The sequence below is a fragment of the Numida meleagris genome, chromosome 1 (assembly GCF_002078875.1).
Source record: "Numida meleagris isolate 19003 breed g44 Domestic line chromosome 1, NumMel1.0, whole genome shotgun sequence".
NCBI lineage: Eukaryota > Metazoa > Chordata > Aves > Galliformes > Numididae > Numida > Numida meleagris.
The window spans coordinates 67147517-67169279 of record NC_034409.1 but is presented as its reverse complement, the minus strand read 5'-3'; the positions used below and the strand labels follow the sequence as shown (position 1 = coordinate 67169279).

General features: G+C 40.0%; 1 long non-coding RNA gene across 1 annotated transcript; it reads right to left on the bottom strand.

Moving 5' to 3' along the window:
• LOC110396817 lies at positions 265 to 1210 on the bottom strand. Its single transcript, XR_002437285.1, has 3 exons — positions 1137 to 1210; positions 463 to 572; positions 265 to 377 (listed from the first exon to the last, which is right to left on the bottom strand). It is a non-coding gene; the product is annotated as an uncharacterized LOC110396817 (long non-coding RNA).

Sequence of the window (21763 nt, the reverse complement as noted above, 5' to 3'; positions counted from 1 at the left end):
TCTTTGAGCCCAGAACACAGAAGATAAAAGATAAGTTTCCTTCAACACCTGATGTGAATCTCCACATCCTGAGAGGATGCCCACTTCACCTGACTACCAATTCTTGTGAAAGTAACTCTGGCTCCCAGGTATGAGGCTAAAAAGCTTTTTTTCCATTGGTTTCTCTTGCTCTTTGCCACAGTGACTACTTAGACTATAGTGTTTCAGCTTCATAATAAAGTGGAACAGCTGTCCTGAGAAGGATTTAGAGCCACTTACCTGAATATCCTGTGGAGTGGTGGCAAAGTAGGTGTAAGAGGCTGATCAGATTCTGTATTGACTCTGTCCAGGGTAGTGTTAGTTCTCAGGTGTGTTGGACGTGTTCACATGTTCAGTGTCTGTGTAAAGAAAGGAGTTCAATGAAATGTAGTTTGCAGGTAGATGATATCTGTGCTGTAAATCCAGCAAACCTGAGAAGCATACCAGGATTTCTTCCCTGCAGTTGCAGTCTGGAATGTGGGAGCTCCGAGGAGGACAGGAGTACACAGTGTTGGTCCTTGACTGAGGATCTGATTCAGCACTCACTGGACCTTCTGCAAACCACAGAATAATTTGGCTTGGAAGTGATCTCTGGAGGGCTCTAGTCCAACCTCCTGCTCAAAGCAGGGCCAGCTCTGAGCTCAGACCAGGTTGCTCAAGGCTTTGCCTCGCTGGGTGTTGAAAACTCCTGATAGAGACTGCACAGTCTCTTGGGCAGTCTTGTCTGCCTGGGAAAGTGCCCCAGTGAGCAATTCCCTCATGGGGAAGAGCTTTTTCCTCATATGCATTCTGAACCTCTCTTGCTTCAACCTGAGTCTATTGATTCTCACCCTCCCACCATACGTAACACATACTTCTGGCAATGTTTCTCAGTCACCTCTGTGTAGGGATGGGCGGGCTGCTATGAGGACTCCCAAAGCCCCATCCCTTTCCCAGGGTGAACCAGTGCAGCTCCTTCAGCCTCTCCTCACAAGGCCGGTGCTCCAGGACCCAGCCATCTTGGGGGCCCTATGCAGAACTTGTGCCACTTTATCAACACATTTCTTGTACAGGCACCCCTAAAACAGTGCTATATACTAGATGCAGTCTAATGAGTACTAAGAAAAGGAAGAAGATACCTTCCCACAAGCTAGTGGCCTTGCCCCTGTTGATAAGCCTGAGAAGCTCTGAGTGCCCCTACCGCTCATGCTCAGCTCACCACCAACCAGGGCCTAGCAGCCTTTCTGCAGAGCTGATGCCCGGGCGGGCTTGCCCCACTCTCTGCAAGGAAAGCAGAGAAAAGCAAGCTAGAAAAAGAGGAGGTAAAGAACAAATCTCAAGCCTTTTTGATCTCAGTCCAGTACCTGACAAAAATGGTGTATCGTTCTATTAATTTGAAGCCAACTTTTTAGTAAAGTATTTCATAATTGGAAAGAACGAAGCATAGACTACATGACAGATCCTCCAGACAGCTAACAGCCAATGGAATGTATTTTGAGGACTGTTATTTTCAACCAAATTCAGCTATGAATTGATGGACATTTCTCTTTAGAAATAAATGTGTCCCCTATAACTGTGGACACAATTCGGCCTTGACATTTCCTAGACCTCAGTTGGCTCAGGAGCTTTGAAAATTGCACTTAAGTGTAAAACAGAGAATAGAGGCATCTCTTTTGATGGTAGTAGGAGGAATGAAGTGTCTGTTATGTGTAACTGCCTACATGTATCTGAGACAGATTTGATATGTGTGCAAGCATATTTTAGCTTTAAGTCCTTAAAGTTTGAGACAACAATCTCCTTGTGGAGCCACATTTTCAGGAACACTCTTTTGCCCCATCAGTTTTCTTAGGCACCCTAATTTGTGAGAAAACTTTGCCCTGTGTTCTTGGCTCAGTTTAAAATCGGACCACTTTTCTCTGTTGTCTAGGTAGAGGCTTTGATTGTTGTTGAGATGAAAACTTTGATTTGTGGATAGGTGCTCTGGAAAATACATTCTAAGGAGACAGCTGAAAACTTTGACTCCTGACTAATACCAGGAGCTGGCACATTTTATACAGAAATATATCTTGAATTGCAGAGTAATGCTGTTTTCCAGAAAAATAAGATAGTCACAGTTCTTCCCTAGTGGATCTAAGCTCCAGTTTGAATGTAGCCTTTATGAAGGTATATCAGAGCTGTTGAGTTTCATGCATGGGCAGCAATGGCTGGCTCATTTAACCTCTGGGTGCATTGTGAAACCATAGCCAAGAGATGGAAGAATTGCAGCTAGACTTTTTTGGTGACCTACACCACTTGAATGATGGCTGCATGTCTAGGAAGAATTTCCATTCAGTTTAATGTGTTAAGACCTCACCCCTACCATATACCATTTAAACCTCCTTCTTTTTCATAGCAGTTCATAAGTAGTTCAGAACTAAACTGCATATTGGATCAGATGAGTGTGGTCACATATTTGTCCTATTATTCAATGACCATGGAAGCTCTCATCATTTTCAAAAGATGCCTGAAACTCTTAAAAAAACAGCTTCTCTGGGCTGGTGGAAACATGCTGCATCAGACTATAATGTGCCAGATTGTTTCCCAAACTTTTGAAAATTAAGACTTGCTGCACTAAAAGAAAAATAATTTTCTTTTCTACCGTATGTTGCTAAATACACACCCATTTTAATGCATTCATCTTCTGTGACCCATTGTTAGCTCTTCATACCCCACAAGGGGATACATCTCAGACTCTAGGAAACAATGATGTGTTGTGACTCATCTGCTTAAATCTTTATTCATTATTTTCCATCATATAGTTACTATATATTTTTGCTTGGCATTATTCATAATTGAATAAATAGTAATTTATGATGAGTTAACCCATAAAAATTTCAGCGGTTAAAGTGGCTTTCAGTAGGCATCTGAAACCTACTTAGTGCTATACTAGACAGGAAATCAGGATCTGCAGATTATGTGTATAAAACGAGAACAGTCCTGGTTGCAGCAGGAATGGAAATTCGAAAACCGGTTTGCTCATGCCTCCCACCTACACAGAAATACATGTTTCTACATCTTTCCTTCTTACTTTCTTAGGAGCAAGGCAGAGGGAGAAAATACGGAAAGAGAAGATAGGAAAAACTGCAGAATTGGAAAACTGAAAATACAAGTACAAAAGTACCCCGTGAGAAGTATTCTTGGAATTTCAAGTCTGTCCTAACCAAGAAGCCTTAGAAGTGTCAGGCATCAGCCTGCTCTTGCAAAAATTCCCAGTCAGTCTAAAGAGCATGAAGCTTTATAACTGTGGAGAGATCTACAACAGGTTCTATCCTACCACACTATTTGTGAAATTTTATTGCTACTGGAGTTGCAAAAGGTATAAGTCAGTCTACAACTTGGTCTGCTTTCTTGATGATAAACTAGTTTTCTGTGATCTTGTTGTTGCTGTAGAAAGCAAAGATTGGAGTGGGTTTCAAACCACCCATGCAAACTTTCAGTAAAAAATGAGACTGGTTAAACCATAACACTGTTAGCATTTTTTGCTATGCAAAACAGAACTTTACACCAAATTCTTTATCTTCCTGTAAATGGCTCTAATTTCAATATTCATGAATTCTGTGCTTGGCTTTATTCTTAGTGTTCAACGCTGTTTTCTTTAGTGTCTAAAGACTAGCAGGGTCAGAGCTCCAATCTTCACAGAGCAATTATATAGTAAGTTATTATGCTTCCCATACGTGGATTCACAGCATAGTTTAGATTGGGAGAGACCTCCATAGTCCATCTAATCCCACACCCTGCTCAAATCAATTCTATTTAGAGCAAATTGCTCAGGGGTGTACCTAGCCGAGTTTCAAAGCCCTCAAAGGATGGAGATCCCACAGTATCTCTTACCAATTTCTCCAGTGGCTATCCACTTCCATCTTGAAAATGTTTTTCCATAAATCTTACAGCAGTTTCTCATTCTCCACCTTGTGTCCAGTGGCTCTTGTCCTGTCACAGCTGCTTAAAGTCTGGATCATTTTCTGAAATATCTAGGATCAGGAAAATGACTGCAGTAAAAACAGCATAGCTAACTCTTATCTAATTAATCCTGCATGTGAAATTGCGTGATAATCCCTTGAAATCAGCAGCAAAACTTCTGCTGATCTTAGGAAGGCTGAAACTTTGTTCAGTAACATTTGTGGCAAAAGCACATAATTTCGTTTTTCCTTTTTTTTTTTTGTTTTGTTTATTTGTATTACAATTTATGAAGCATCAAAGTAACCGAAAAATATGCTGGATTCTGTTTTTTTAATTTTGATTTCTTTTTCATTATCAGTGCATGTATGAACATGAGTGCAAAAATCAGAAAGAGGCTGATCCAAAATTCAAATCCCCTTCAAGTGTGAGCTGCTAATAGCAGATAGGTGTATAGAAAGAGGAATTTTTTGTCACGAAATCTCTGACAGAAAATGAATGTGTGTCTTCCCATTTTGTTATCATAATGCCCTCATCATATTGAAGTGCTTTTGTGCACCAGGCAGGCATCTCTAAACAACTTGTTTTGTGGAAAATTAATAAGAGAAAATTCTTATATGGTTTGATTGCTATTTTGGCTACTGAGCCATTCCCATTGTAACCCTTTGCAGGGGAGAGTACAGTAGGACTCCCTTTATCCTGGAAGGCCAGGAAGCCTCACAAATGTGTAGGAGAAGAGGGATAGGGGTGGAAGGAGGGAAGACAAGGTTGGATGTCCACCAGGAATCCTTCTGGAAGTTCAGTGGGAAGTGTGCAAATAATGCTGCATCTTTCTTCCAGCACTCCCCTCAAGCAAGGCAAGACAGTAATTCTTGTATTTGCATTGTAGCCCAGATAATTTTCCTCCTCTCTTTCTTTACGTGCCTGTCATGATTTTGCTGAGACTTTACTCAGTTTTAATGCTCTTAAAACAACAACAACAACAACAAAACCACAAATACTTCCACTACGCAACTTGAAGTCTCATTTGTAAACCTCCATGCAGTGCACCCTCTGTCTGGCCCTAGCCACAAGAACAGAGGAAGGCTGGGAGAAGCATACTTGTTGCTAAGCCCACTCTCATCACAGAGGTCTGATGTCTGAGGTGTTAATCTTCATGTTCCTTTGATCTGGGTAAAGATAATGGGTTGTTTTTCAATATTGTTTCTGGTTCATTAATATGTATGTTATCTGCTACTTTTTTCCCTCCAGAAAACCCTTTGAAGAAACCTTTGTAGGCTCTCTTCTGCTGCAGGCCTAACTTTGACTTTTCCGCTGTTCATTGTTTTCCTCTGTGTTTTATGTTCTCACTCCATTACAGCCACTTGGATGCTGTAGCTAGCACCAAAGCATCATTCCGCTTTCTTTCTGCTGAGCAGAATAAAGCAACAGTACCTTCTGCTGCAACCCTACTTTGTAAAATATGGCTAGGCAGCACAGTCCTAGAAATAATGCAGATGTCTCAGGAAGTGTCACTCTTTATTCACATTGTCTCATCCCTGAAAAAAATTGAGGGTACAGGGCAGCAGCAAGTACAAAAGGGCCTGAGACCCCAGCCATAAAGATGGCCAAGAAAGCCAGATGCCAAGATGAATTGGGGTTTCTGTAGGGTGTGTCAGACCTATTGCCTCTGTGCAGCATGCTATATCTCTTTCATGCACAGGGGACTCCAAACAGCATGTAAGGCACCCCCACTTCCTCCTGCTATGCAGATCTTTCAGGCTCACTTAGCTTGTGTGGTGCACAACCCCCTCTGGATTCTGCATATGGCCCTGGCAAAGCAGCTGTCACTGTGCAGATTAAACTAGGAGACCATCACTGGTAGGCAGATGCATCTTTGGGTATCCATGTTCCTCCCTAAAACAATATTGAAGAAACCATCCTTCAGTAACTCTACTGAAGTCTGAACATTTAAATATTTGTCATAGTGTACCCTATGAAGGGGTGAGACAATAACTAGTCTCAAATGCTGCTTGTGATGAAGAAAGCATTAGATCATTTGATTGGTATTTTTCTTTGGAATACACCCTCACCACCACCCTGTGGGCATCTATACTCTCTTTTGTTCAAGCTGTTTCTGTTAATATGATTTCATGTGCTTTGGGGCATTTCAGTGTTATTGCTGATCTTTTTTTTCCCCTGTCTTCTCTTCTTCTGTACCCTCTCCATATTTTTGTGGTATATTTGGCAAAGCTGTGGGTTACACCCATGTTTCATCTTGTTGTTTTTGTCATTTATTCACTGAGTTCAGAGGAAGGATTTGTTTTTCAGTAAAATCTGGGGACTTCTTGTTTTTTGTCTTTTAATAATTTTATAGTTTTGTTGACTAAAGCACAAGAAAATTGAACGACTTGTCCATGGTCACATAGTGAGTCACCGCTTCTGTCAAAATAAGAATCTGCCTTGAGCTGCCATAGTTTGCATTGCCTTGTTCCAACCATTAGAGAAACACAGCTCTCCACAGCTCTCCTGTGAGTTTGTCACAAATCAAAGCTATTTCTTTACCTCACTTGTTTCTGTGGCACCAAATAAATTTCATAGCTATCAACCACACTGTGTGGTAGACAACAGCAACACAAAATTCTGTGATAATGTAGATGTTACATCCTGGCTTCCAAAGAGTGAACTAATAAAGATCTGTGAATCTAGACCATCTTGAGCCAACTGTGCTCCAGTTCAGGATTCACTTGAGAGAAAAGTCTGAGGCAATGAATGAAGAGGCTCTGAGAGTCAGAAACTTTTGCATTTATTCTAAACTTTCACATTTTTCATGACCCAAGATGGGAGTTCCCATGTGTGATGTAGGACAGAATTGCTCTCTCCACACAGACCCATGGCCAGGCTGTGGAGAGCCCTGTGTGAGGAGGGAGCTTACCTGTGATTGTTGCTTCAGTGCAACTCACATACTCATAACATCAGATAAAAGAGCAACATTGCCCACAGGAACAGGAGAAACTCTGTAGAAAGAGAACCCATGAGCATATAAATTTATAAAATAAACTGAGAAGAAAGAGTGGGAAACATTCGCCGGTATTCCCACTACTCCATCACATTACTGGTTGGGAAATCATTCACAGAAAAAAATATGATTTCAAGCACAGAGGGCTATTCAATAAGAGACATTATTTCTCTGGGTAAGCAGCATCTTTTCACTGACCAGCAGACAACTTGGCTCCATCCAGAGTCCCCCGGCATTTTTCCAGTGATTGTGCTGCTTTTAGTACAACCTGACTGTACGTTTGTCCTACTTTGCTCTCTGTCTTAGACTCTCTGACCCTCAGGGGTCCACAGACCACAACTTGATAATGCCTGTTTCCGAGAGACTGACTCTAGAGAGAATAGCCATCTTCACTACCTGTGGTCCTGTGCTGCTATCTCGTAGGGCTGGGGATGTCAACAACAGAGCTGATAGCTCAAACCAGCACCTCTCCGCCATTTCCAAGGCTAAACTTAGAGATAAATATTTAACAGTGAAAACACACAAACACACATACGAACTCTCCAAAACAAAAACAAAAACAAAAACAAAAACAAAAACAAAAACAAAAACAAAACAACAAAAAAACAGATAGAAACCATCTGGAGAAGAGTGGTTGTTTTTATACAATTTAAAACATTCAGTCTCCTCCAACCGTCAAATTCATGTGTCCTGGTGGAGAAAGGAAGGAAGACAAAGAAATCAGAATATGGCAGGAGATATAATAGAATTATCATGGGCCAAATGAAAGACTAATTTAAGTCTTATTTATAGACTGTGGGTAACATTCAAATTTCACTTCATCTTCTTTAAGCCTTTTACTCACTAATTCTTTGAAAGGAAGACTAATTAAGAAAAGGATCCACTTGGCAACTTATTAGTTTTAAAATCTTTCTTCTTTACAGCTTTAGTCACTATTGCTTCCATAGTCTTTCAGAAATTTTTCATCAGTTTATTGAAGAGACTTCAGTTGCCTCAACTCTTTTTATTTTAGCTCAATTAAATATATCAGCCAGTTTCAAGACTGGATGAAGATGAATGCAATTAAGCTTAGAGGCCTCATAAATGTTAGGCAATAAGCTTTTATTTTGACATGACGATGGAGCCAAATTAAAAGAATAACTGGTAACCCTCTGAAAATAGGAATGTGGGAATTTCTAACTGTAATTAATTTTGTAGGGGGATTATAATGACTTACATTTACATGCAACAAGGAGTGCTAAAGAACAGATATGACAGTTTGTGTGAGTGTATATTAGTGTGAGGATATATATGTAATGTAATATTACAATGTGGCAGTCTATACTTTATCATTAAGATTGGTACTGAGTTTCTATTGTCTTTACCACCCCTCTGATACCATTAAAGAAACAAATTCTAGCAACAAAATCAATGGGCAAGCTATGCCCAGCATGCACTTTTCCAGCCAAATGTGAGGCCCGCTGGAATGGCAGATCAAGTTTGTTAAATTACATGAGATAATAGTTGGTTTTTCAGCACCAATCTCAAACTGCTTTGGAAGGCAGATATTAGTATTGTACCACAAGTGAAACTGAAAATACAGAAGTAGAAGCAGAATCTGGGACTTTTTGAGGCTGAGCTCCTGTCTCCTAAAACAGGCTTTCCCTGAGCAGAAGTCTGGTGGTTGTTTTTGTACTCTCAGACACCTGAAAGCGAGGAAAAGATGCAAAGCTGATTTCAGTATGCTCTAAATTTTCAGAGTTGAAAGATTTTTGGAATAGAAATCATGAAATGTCATTCATGAACAAGGGAAGTGCTGTACACAGTAGATGTCACTTGATGGAGACCTAAATTTACTTATTTATTGATTTAAGGAAATGATGTATGTCTACAGCATTTCAGTTAAGCCAAAACAGAATGACAGTGCTCTTTTTCTTAATTTCTTTTAGAACTGAAGGCCACTAATTTCTCAGGAAAAATATGCTCTTTTTTTGATGAAATCTGCCTGGAATTCACAATATGAAGCAATAATTAGGAGACCTCTTGCCCCGCTAGGAGCCATAGTAAGATCATGAAGTCTTACCAAACTCATATGTGAACATCTGTACCTTGACAAGCCCAAACTGTATCATAAAGAGACCTGGAGTCTGACTTAGTGTTTATTTTTTCTGCTTCATATGCATTTCAAGTGGCTGATGATCCAGCCTTGGCTTGTTGAGCTTGATAAAGCCTTACAGAAAGAAGGGCTGTTTGGGGCCTGAAGAGCATCCTTAGGCTAAATTGCCTTTTGCTAGCATTCACACAATTTGTTAAACACGTAGTACAATTATTATGGGAACAGTAGCAATACTGGCCAGCAGCTAGCAAGAAAAGGAGTGAAAGCCAGGAGACACGTTCTCTTTTCTTCACTGCGCTGCTAACTAGCTCTGTGACTGTTGGCCAAATCAATTATTTTCTCAAAGCCTGATTCTCCTGAAGTGATTGATGAATTTGCCCCGTTGTGTCTGCATTAATCTCAGTAAAATTACTTCTTACCCCATTTTCTCTGAGTGTGCATGTGTTTCAGAGCTGTGTCAGTACAGAAGCTAAAGGCAGTTGCCCACAATGAATGAAAGGTGCTGGAGAGTAGATGTTTTCAGAAAAACACAACAGCAGAATGGAGCATTACAATTTATTCTGTTTGCCATTTGAGTGCTCACTGCTTTTAGCCTTGTCTTCCCAATTCAGCAGTTCAGCATGTAATGGAAAACTGAAAACTTAGGAGGCAGGTTGCAAGACCAGAGTGTGGAGCAGAGCTGACCTTGAATAAGACATGCCAGCTCTGCAGAGAGCATACAAATGTGCTACACTGTATAATATGCAGAAAGGTCTTGAGGTCTCTCCCTTCTCTTTAAACATCAAAGATGGGATAATGTGTTTTCATCCTTCAACATTAAACATTCTGTTACAGCCCTGGCAAAGGCAAAGAATTGTCTCTGGAATCCATTGCCATGGGAGGTCACGAGGTCAAATAGAATGGATGGGTTTAAAAAAGGAGAGGAATAATTTTGTGACCAGTAATAAAATGTGTAGCTACACATGCTAAAATAATGATAGGGCCATAACCTAAATACAGTGAGAGTCAGGAAGGAATTCCCCTTTACACTACATGGAAGCACTGCTCACATGAGCTGGTGGATTTGAGGGGTGAAGAGGCAGGGTCACCATGCCTTGGGATAGCAAATAAATCAGCTGTGATGGAGAAGACCACTTCAAATTTCTGAGAACATTGGTCTCAAAGTGAGAGAGTACAAAATAACAGATCATGATAAAGTTTTGGGGACCTAAATCATTTTTAGAAGAGCTGGAGAATGTTTCACAAGAGTGGAGTGAACACTGGTCTTCTTTTTGTGGATTTGAAATAACCTTGAAATGCTTACTGTAGTTTCTGGATGCTTATTAGAAACTGGAAGGTGGAAGTGAAATCTTGGGTTTACAAGTTTTATGAGAGTTCGGCTTACCTATGTCATAACCAAGGAAGAGAAGCATGGAACATTTATTCTTTCAGGAGAGAATCAAAACAAGATGGAGCTAAGGTGAAACTAAAACATGGAACTGGTGCTATAGGAGAGAGAGTTGTCAGCAAATGGTGTGGCTGTTCAATCTAGCAGAGCTGTGTAACAGCATACTAAACAAGCAGAGATGGCTCCATTAGGCACGTTGCTGAGTGTGGCCAGGAATGCTTTGCTACTGGAGGTAAGGTGGTGGCCGTGGGAGTGGGAGCAGTGTTGACCTGGTGTTCCAAGCCACACTCCAAGTGAAGCTTTTCTATTGTTTTCTTTCCAGACCTGCTGACACCAACTCCAGCTGCTTCATGCCTTGACATAATAGTGATCACATCTTCTCTTTGTGTTCCAGTCAGTACTTCTCCTGTCCAGTGGGGTTCAGTACTAGATATTTTATCAATGTGACAGTGTTACTGTATACTTTCAGACCTTAATTTCTTGGAGGGCTGACTCTGAGAGCTGTAACATTCTGTAATTGTTCAGCACACCTGTTTCCAAATACCTCAGTGTGAAACTATTTGTTTTTTCCTGTAAGAAGACTATAGTACAAGTTCTGTTAAGTCTTTGACTCCTAGCCAAAAAATACACCATTCATTTAAACTTGAGCATTAAAGGCTCTATTCACACACACAAGAAAGGATTTTTCACACTTTTCCAGTATAATTTTAAATGGAAATGAGAGTGAATTAAAATATCACCTAGTCCAGCATTGCAATTTGTACTTATGGGATGATGTGTTGAAACTGAATGTGCAGAAGATGGAAATAAATGAATATTATGTTTTTAATATTATAGTATTTCTATGTAGCTTTAGAAAAACTGACATGTACTATGAGGATAAGACCGTGGCCTTAAGTTTGTACCTACTAAATTAGCTTTTAGTGATAAATTTCTAGAACCACCACAGTGTCTTTCTGTTGGAATGATCACACAATGTAATATTCCCCAGACACAAAGAGGGTCCTGCTGTAGCAATTACAAAGTAGCACTAGTGTTTCTACTGAGTGCTAATCTTGCTGTTCATCTAGCAGTGTCTTCCTTTCACACACCAGAGCTGCCTCAGAAAAATTCAATGGTAAGTGAAATTGTCCTTATATACATCTTGTTTTTAGATCCTCCCATGCAAAAGATTTCACTTACACATAAGGTGGCTATTAGTAGTAGCAACACTCATAAAGTTATCCAGCCTTTTCAATATTCAATTATGTAGCTCTGTTTTATCACCTCCTGATATGATATAACATAAGAGAAACTGTATCTGAAAGGATTGCGATTACAGTTTCCTCATGCTGGTGGCCTAAGAACACAAAAGGGGTTAAATTCCTGCCTATATTTGTTCCTTTGGTATGAAGAAAAATGTGAGCTAATTGGCTACCAGTATTGCTTAATTGCAGAAGTTATTAGTGCAACAGAAGCTAAGCCAGGTTGCATTCAAAATGCGCTTGTTAAACATATGTATTTCTTCTGGCTGAGAGGGTGACTACACATATATGATGCATATTTACATGTGCCCTGAAGCTTGTCCTCTCCTACAGGGAAGGTGTCTTGTAAGCCATTGTAAACCCAGTTACTTCACCTTGGGGGAGTAGTTTTTCCCCTGTGTTCACTAAACATATTGATATTTCATTCACCTCTTGAAGACATCAAAGGTAAAAGGAAGGAGGGACTGCAGATCTTCTGTCTTCTTACAGCATAGACACTCTGCTGTTAGGTGCATAGAGCACAATATATATAGCATCACTTAAGATGACCTTTCTTTAAGGTTTAGAACAGACAGGGAAAAAAAAAGACAGAGAAGAAGAACAAATATAGAACTTCTTCGGAATAGTGTTGAGTATGTATCTCCTGTGCAGTCCATGTTGAGCTTTAAGAATAAAATGGCTTCCCAATTGATTAGAAGTACGTTGCATTACACACAAATGAGAAGGAGGTCACAATCTGACTGTTGCATACATCTTTCTCTATGCGTAAGAATCAGCTCAGGTTACAATAAAGAAATGCAGTTGAATAGTTTGCCCTGATTTAGGCTGCATAGCGTACAAATTTTTAGAATGATTGTAATAAATGTGTGCTAGCAACCAGATTTCATTCTCAGGTGTTAAAAAATTCAGCACACTCCTACACTCTCAAGAACTGCAACATAACCTCCCTTAAGATTATGACTGTACCCCAAAATTTCAGCTTAACTTTCATATAGCTTGAAAGCAGTATAGTTTGTTTGGGTTACAAAGAAAATCATGTAGAATTTAAATTGAATCTAGCCAATGTGAAGTTGAGCGTTAAGAGAGATTAGAACGTATTTTGCATTTCTGCCTGTGGGGTTTTAGCTCAGATGATCAGTACTTTAAAAATATCTTCATTGATAACAAGGTCATATCTTTTATAAGAAATTAGAAGGATGATCACAGACTTGCATAACATATTGCGCCTAGAGTTTTTTTATGATACAAGAAGTTGGGGGAAGGGCAGGTTTGAGACATCGTGCAATTATTTTCTTGACTAACCAAGGAAGAGTCAACCTCATGCAGAACATAAGTAGCCAAATTCAGGGGACCTGGGGTGAGGTTTCCAAGAAAGCCCAGGAGTACTAGCTGTACAGCCTGTTTTGAATGGGCTCACTGAACACAGCTGTGGGATGCAGAATTTTTTCAGAATTCTTCCTTTTCCATTTTTACACCCAGGAGAGACTCAGATACTAATTGAAAGTGCATATTTATTAGGCTCAGTGCACGTATTCACTCTGTTCTGCCATATTTTTTAACCCATCTTACAATATCATGAGGTTAGAAAACACAAACCCATTCCAAATCAAATGCATTTCAAATACAAACCCATTCCAAATAGCATGCATTTCACAGCAGTGTTTTCCAGGAGCAGTCCAAACAAATCTCCAGTAGGATGGAAACCGTTTAGCAGTGATTAAAGCCAGACTGCATTCTGCAAAAGGGTCCTGTGGCTGCTTCTACAGTGAGAAAGGAAGAGGAAGGCAGAAATCTCTTCTTTATTAGACATATCATGGCACAAAACTAAAAATGTTGCTGGAGACATTTCCTGATCCTCTGTTATGCATTCCTCTGTTTTCTAAATCAATGCAAAAACTGCAACTGGAAGGAATGCAGTTTCCTAAACAAGGAGACAAAACTTTAGATCCTTTATTTGGAAAAAAATTAAAAAAAGAGGAGAAGAAGAAGAAGAAATAAGACTCTTGAAAGGTTTTGGCATGAAGGCGATGAAAACTGAAGTCATTTGTTTAGCCCTAGAACAGGTATGGTACTGCTCCAAGAACGTACCTCACTTCGGAGCTGGAAGAACCACCTGTAGGGATGAAAGGGCACTTCAGGACCCGGGTCCATTCAGTCGCTGGCTTCCCTACTGAGAGTTCTTATATGGGTGCCAGTGAGCGCCAGTCAAACTAGCGGTTTCTATAATGTGGACAGACATCCAGCAGGGACTTAGACTGAGTTAATATTGCTTTAATAAAATTCTTCTGGTATATAAAATTCTACTAAAAACTCACAGTGCACTTTGATTCTTGATATGTCTATGGAGAAATGAATGCTAGCACAATAGGAAAAAGCTGCACTTTGTGGAAAATCTATCCATCTTAGGATCAAATTATTTGCTGTATAACTATATGAGATAAAACATATATAAATGCAATGTGCTTTTACATGAAAACAGATAATTTTTTATATGAGGAAAGTCATCCTGCCATTAGCAAATGATGATGTTTTGTGATGAAGTTGAAGACAGAAGAGAAGGTGAAACAATTAGTAGTGCAAATGGGGGATTAAGACGATACTTCTCAAACTCTAAAACAATCAACATGTGCTCAGCAACATGGACTTTGCTTGTCAAAATGGCATTTCATTCTCAGAAAATGTCCTCCTCTTCAGCAGTACATCATTCAAAACTATTTTGGCATTCTACCAAGTAGAATAGCTTCCAGTAATTGTAAATAATAGTACTCATCATTTTCAACTTCACCTTGTTTAATAAGCAATCATTCCTGTGTCTTGATGTAATTAATGTGTGCACTATTCTATCCAGTAGGGAAACTGAGGCATACCAGTTGTTATCCCAGAGGGAAGAATCAGGGTGTAATGCTAACCCCACTTCCTAATTTTCTCTGAAAAGCATTGATTAAAGTGAGACAATGAGATTTGGGCATTTTGCTGTCACAACACAGAATTGCTTCAAATTCCATTGTCCTGATTGGATGCTGCACTACTTCAATCCCATCACCAAATTTAGCCCTACTGTGAGCTTGTGCAACTCCCACATAAGTCACTGGGAGTTATGGCTGGGCTTCACCAGGCCTAGACTTGGCATGTAGAAAGCATTTCTCATGAAAATGAAGCGAACCGATTTTGAGTGAATGCTAAAAATTCCTGGCAAACTTGCATTTCTCTCCTCCTGCCAAGCATCATCAACATTATTTTTTTGGGCGGATTCAAATCTCAGAGAGCAGAGTTTTCCATTACACATTCCTAATTGTTAAAAATCGGGCCTGTTATAATACTTGAGAACCGGCGTGTTTGGTTGTACTTGTTACCATAACACCAGGGTGAAATACTGCTTCTCTCTCAGCTAGTTCAGCTGCAGCATACAGTAGCAGCCGACCTAGCAATGTCAAGGCATTAAACTAGGCAAAGCAATCCATAGTCAACAGAATGAATGGAACAATTCACACTGTTGTACATAGATATAGAGGTTAAACCCAAACACATGAAAAAGTGATGCTGGAAGCACTTGGGAACAGCTGGGCCAGATGAATAACTCAATTGGATGCCATGAGGAACAAATTAAACAACTGACTGGAGACCAGGCTGCTCCTGTGACAGACACTTTAATCAGGAAGTCAAAAGCTGATTGACAAGATGAAAAGCTGGATGACATGAAAAATGGAAACAGAAGGAACAACACAAGAAAAGGGCACCCTGGGTCAGCATGCTGACAAAAATAATCAAGTACGACAGGCCATAATCCAATCTTCGAATGTTTGGCATGGTGCTAGTTATGAGAGTTTGCAGCCAAGAGGAAAGAAAACTATTATTAAGTGAAGGAAATTATCTGCCTTTCTAGAGCTCACTCGTATGTGTTCATCAGAGATTCTCTTTCCACCCACAATACATTATAGATACACACTAGGAATAACTTATGTTGAATAATCTGAAATAAAATCAAAATAAATCATTTGCTTAGAAATAAAATAGTTTTGAAACAATATTAAAATAAGTCATTGCTTTTCAAAAATCTACAGCTAAACAGGTGTTGACACTGAGTAGGTGTGAAAAGAAGACAAAGTACATGGACATTTTTTTTTTTAAGATCTGAATGTAAAGCTCTCTCTTTCAACTTTTCTGCAGGAATATGCTTTGGCTGAGCTTTAAGATTGTCTGTGGCTGATGCCGTATCTGCAGGACGGAAGGTAATTTGAAATGTCCCAGTTTTGTACATTTCAGATGTTCTGCACATGCAGATCAGTTACATGCCCCCAGCACAGAGGGCCCACTGCGATACTTGAAGGTATAATTTAGCCTTTCATTGGCTTTGTTTGAAGAAGATAAGCATCCTGAAGTGCGTATCCTGAGTTCATAATTTGATACCTAAAATGGTAGCTGCTTTTTCCAGAATTTCTGAATCAGTTATGGCAAGGAGCAGTTTCCAGGTGTTGGTACTTCTGGAAATCAGGTGCCTTGGGAACCTTGTTTTGCTCCCTCCCCATCTGTAGAAGGTTTGTGGTCTGTGTTTCAGGAGCTATTATGAAATGAGATTCTGCTGTAAACAGGGCATATCCAGATATGTTTAGACAGGCATGAAAAGGGTATTCAGTGACAATTCCAGCATGTCCTCTTCCAAAACCAGCATGGATTGAGTTTCCATGGGAAGATGTTGGATCTTTAACCAAGCATCAGAAATGGGGAACCAGCTGTAGGATTACGTGGGCTTGGCAAGCAAAGCTTGTGTACATCAAGTGCTCATATATATCATTGTACACAAACATTTGTATATGTTGGCAGATGAAGAGGTATTAGCCACAGCAGGACATGCCTTGCTAGAATCATTTATTGCTGTTTCAACTTCTTGTCTTTTGTCAAAAGGGCATGATGAATTGTCTCCTAATCAAGCTGATGACATAGCTTTTTGTTAGTGAAGTGTATCTCCCTCTTTTAAACAATAGCTTTAAAATAATAATCTCCATCTCAGGCTGAATATGGGGCACTTTCTGCTAGAAAGATAATTACCAGTAAAAAAAAACAAAACACGACTACCAAAGATGGGTAAAATGGGAAAATCTAGCTTAGGCATAGTGCTTTGTTTTCCTATCTGCTTCCCATCTTCTTGCTTGTGTGTTTGGAATTTTTGTAACTCTTCTCTGGCTTTCCGCGTCTCTACCTTTTCCTTTATTTCCCTCGTTCACACTGTGCTTCTGTTTCAGTGACAGCAAGGACCCAGGACCTGGTTTCATCAATTCCGTGTTTCTTTTCCTAAACAATAGCAACAGCGACTAGAATGACAAATCTGCTGATACTGAGCTGTGGCAAGGTTGTTGTTTATTGCGAATATAGTTGTAAAACTTCCTGGAAGTTCCAGTACTGCAGTTGAAAGAGAAAAATTTGTGTTCCAGAGTGTGTAGTTGGTTAAATGTTTCTATTTTCATCTTTAGCTTTGTCTGCACTTGCCATCTGATCTGCCTTTGTGATGTCTTTCTTTAAGGCTTCTTATTCTTTCTTTTTGTGTACTGTGTTGCATGGGCAGTACATGCTGTGTTCTCCTCTGGAACTTTGTATTTGTTCTTTTCTTGTTTTGCTGTTCTCTTACTCAGAGATAAAGGTCAGCCTGACAGGAAGCATGGTATATACTTGCTGCTGATGTAGGTAGAACTTACGATAAATGAGCTTTGTTCTTGGTTTAAATTCTGGTAGACAGATGTTTCAGCTTTAAAGAGTCCCACTGTACTTGAGACAAGTTGTTTTCCTTTCCACATGAAGAAATCAAAGAAATTCCCATGTGTATGGGGCTTGAATAAGTTGCTTGCCCCAGATGTAGATGACACAGCACATGGCCATAGTGTAGGAGGACTGTGCTACGTTGTGCTATATCTACCCAGAGCTGAAGATGAGCAAGGAGAAAGAAGACTAGAGGAAGGCTCTTGGAAGCAGGGTTTGTCAGCCTGTAACTTATCCTCTTGTGATAAACACAGCAAATCTTTGAACAAAGAATATGAAATTATTTTGGCCAAAGGCCTAGTGGTTATATGCTATAATTAAAAAAAAATCATTGGCTGAACAGGGGCAGAATGTCAAACTCTCATTTCATATCCTTTTAGAGTTATGAGTCCTTTAGACTAAAACAGCATGAAATTTGCTTTAAAAAATGAAGAGGTGTGTATACATGTGTCTGTGTGCACACGTGTATGCATGAACGTGTGCTTGAGACGTAAAAGGAGAAGGTTTGAAAATTTTTTCTGAAGATGCACACAGGGCTTATTCACAATAAGCTCCTGACTCTGATGAGTTCAGGTTAGGTCAGATGGTTGTTTTTCCCCCATTAAAAAGAGGTTTTTTTATGGGTGCTATGTTCCAGAATTTTGCATTTATGAGTAGTTTTATTAGATAAAAGAGAATAATTGCTTAGTGATATTTTAAAGTAGTTTCCAAAAGAAAAGGAAAGCTTTTTTATTATATTTCAGATAATAATATACTTACTAAAATGCATGCTTTACATGTTTTTAAAAATAAGCTCATAAAGGGATGTGGGTCCAAGGACAATTCAAGCTCTAGTCCAAAATCAAAATCCCTGTAGAAAGAGGGCCAGAGAAATGGCCTGGGAGGCAGGAAACAAACCAATGCTGAAAGGACACAGAATCTGTGCCCAGCTCAGCTTGTCACAGAGCTTGTGACCAGCAGCACTGCCAGCATGCCACAGGTGTTCACACAATGAGCAGGTGAAAATGTGACTGCCAGGGATGAGATGAAGTGTCAGAGCAGCACAGCCCTGCACATCTTTCCTTTGATTTACAGGTGTTAGGGACAGAATCATCAAGTCTAGCTCCACTGATGCATAATGACAAATGTTTAGGAGATCAAGTGGAAAAAGAATATTATCCTCTGAGAGTAGAGATAAGGTTTGGTATTTCAAGATTATTTTTACACTTCAAAAGATAAGTCAGGTTCAGTAGTAAGTGTTAAGCAATGGACATAAAACTTCTAGTAATGGAGTTGTTAAAAGCTGAAGTTTTATATAATCGTGCATAATTACAGAAGACGCCTCTCTCTCTCTCTCCCCCTCCCTCTCTCTGTCTATCTATAGATCTTTATTAGCATTAGGCAGTGTTGTTAACATTGACCATGAAGGATGTAGGCAGACATATGTTTTTCCGCCCAACAAAACACAGCCGCCTCTTTGTCAGATCGCATTCACAGCAGGGCTGTTTCAAAGCTCTCACGAAGCTTAGACATGAAATAGAACAGTGTGTGCTAGCACAGCTAAGGGAAATATGGGTAGCCATTGCCCAAACTGCAGTTTATTCAAGATATCATTTTTATAGATTTTTAAAAGAAGTTATACTGCCTGCCTGAAGACAACTATTGGCCAGACCCCTAGAAGTTTTGAGGCTTCACAATCACTACCAAAGTCTAGTCCTTTCTTCTGGCTTTGGTTCTCTGATCCAGATACTCTGGACAAGAGCATCCACTACTGCTTACCTTATGACAATAGGCACTGCACAAGCTGGACTGGGTGCCTGCCATGTATACCTCAAGCTATCATCAACCACTTCTACCCCAGACATTCTAGAACTTCCAAAAGATGCGATCTTTCTGATACAGACTCCCTTTAGCCAGAATAAAGTAGGTATAAGAAAGCAAAACCTGAGGATTTTGCAGGAAAGTTGCATGCATGGCTTACTGACACAGATAACACAAGATATATACCCATGAATATGCTTTACCACCTCTGGCCCTGCAACATGACAAGGTTTTCTTTAAGTTTAAGACAGCATTACCAAAGTGCCTTTATTCTCTATGGCAATGCAATATTTGCCCACTGAGGAACCTTGCATTTGGTTTTGTATTCTTGATTTGAAGGTCTGCTTTTACTCCGTTAAGTGTTTTGTTCATCTCGCCTGGCCTTTGGCATTTATTTTAAGGCTGTACTCACCACTGTATATCTTTGTTCTGCTCTTGTTAGCTATCACACATGTGTAAGATCTAGTCCACTGTCTAAAGGTGTCTCCCTGTTGTCATTCATTTCCCAGCTAACACATGTGTGTAAGTCCATGGCAGGTCAAAGGCTGGATATCTTTCAGACTGACAACCTCATAATATCAACCATGATTCATAAGCTGCGTGGTTACAGATACCCCTCCCTAAAACATTGCAACCACTATGAAATAATTTTGAAACTCCTAGCAACGTTATCACTTCAGTTTTCCTCTGAACTCACCCATCTGCTTATTAGCTAGACACAGATCTGCCAAACTTGAGAAATAAAGAAAAGAAGGAAGAATGGTCCAGGATTTAGGATGCTGCTTGACTTGAAAGACTGGGCTTCAGCAGGTCATTTTGAGTTGGACGCAGAAAAGAATTCAGGCAACATAGAATACAACCCTTATTTAACGCTATTTAATCTATAGTTCTGCATTAGGTTCCCATGCAGCACTGCCTATATGCTATGTGAGGAAAGTTAGATGTTTGAGAATGGGAACCACGAATGTCAGCTCAGAGGGCAAGGCTATCCAGCAGTACAGCTGAGCAGGGGCCACGGGGTGTGGGCAGTGGCTAACTGCAGCAAGCTCTATCCCTCCTTGACCTGAAGGCACTAAACACACTCCAGCTCTAACCACCAGGATGCAGTGGACTATAGGGCTTGAAATTCCCCCATCGTAAGTCTTTCACTTGGGCTGGAATAATTAAACATGAATTGGCCAGAGAAAGTGAGAGTGAGAGAATAAGCATGAATTCACAGTCCAGTAATTATGGCACCTCCTGATGAGGAGGTTAGAGGAAGAAATCTGGGTCCCAGTCCCACTGTAATGGCTATTTCTTTGTAGTATATGTGCATATGTAATACAGACTATACCAAAACAATATGGTATAACCGAATGATATAGTGTTAAATAGCCATTAGAGCAGAGGCAAAACTTAGTTCTCCCGCCTTGGGGAAAGCTCTAATCACAAGGCAGTGGAGTCACACTTATTTTCTCACTTGTACTCTCTCTGGCCCAATGAATACTCCATTAGTCCAAGCACACTGGAACCACTTCAAAAGAGATTTGCAAAAGCCCTCCTTGTGTATATAATGCGGTCTTACATTTAGAGAATATACAGTGAGAAATCTGGGTTCAAATCTTCCCGAACAGAGAGTACAATTAAATCTCAGCCTACAAGAGTCTTGGTGAATACTCTTAACTGATAAGTTACAGGGTGTTTGGGGAGGTCAGAGAGGATTTTCTTATGGAACTTCTTTGGGCAATGTGTGGGAAGGCTGATTTCAGTAGGAGTGCCCCAAAAGCACATACCTGTTCTGTCCTCCACAGGCAGGAAATGGAGGTATCCTTCAGATTTATGGTGGGCCTATCTATGTGGCACTGTGAAAATCTGGGAAGCCCTGGGAAAATCCAAAACAGGCTTTTGGATACTTTACAAAGTTGCTGGGAATAACATAGGCATTCTCTGTACCTTAATACTATGAAAGGACTAGTAGCCAAGGGGGGATTTTGTGGATAGAGACATCATCATTCAGAGTCAATGAGGCAAGAGTTAAGCAGCTAAATCCTGTTGAAAGTCTGCCATTATGCCATGGATAGACATTAATTTAGCAAACAACTCTGTGTTTTAACAAACTGCCACCATTCACCTGTTTGCTTTTACCCTCTACCAGTATTACTACCCTCATTACTTTCTGTGAGAACTTCTTAATCTGAAGGAGAGAAAATTCACCTTCTAGGGCTTAAAATAGCTTCAGATAGTGCGACTCAGACTCCGTGCCACAGGAGGTGTGAAAACCCAGTCAGTCAGTAGCAACTTTGGGGCCTGGTGTGTTTGAGTGGTGTTGGGATATGGTATTACAACACATCTGAATTAGGAAGACACTGACTGTCTAGAACCTTGCTGTACCTCTGAGTGCTTCATTTTCAAAACAGTATCATAGATGTTTTTGATTTCCTTTACTTTTTACAGATCTGTAGAATAAATGCACTGAGGCTCCAACAGCAATAACAGACTTTTTTATTGGGAACAACTTTGTGTTTTGTGGAGGATTGTGTTCTCCATATAGAACAGGTACAACACAAGCATCAATA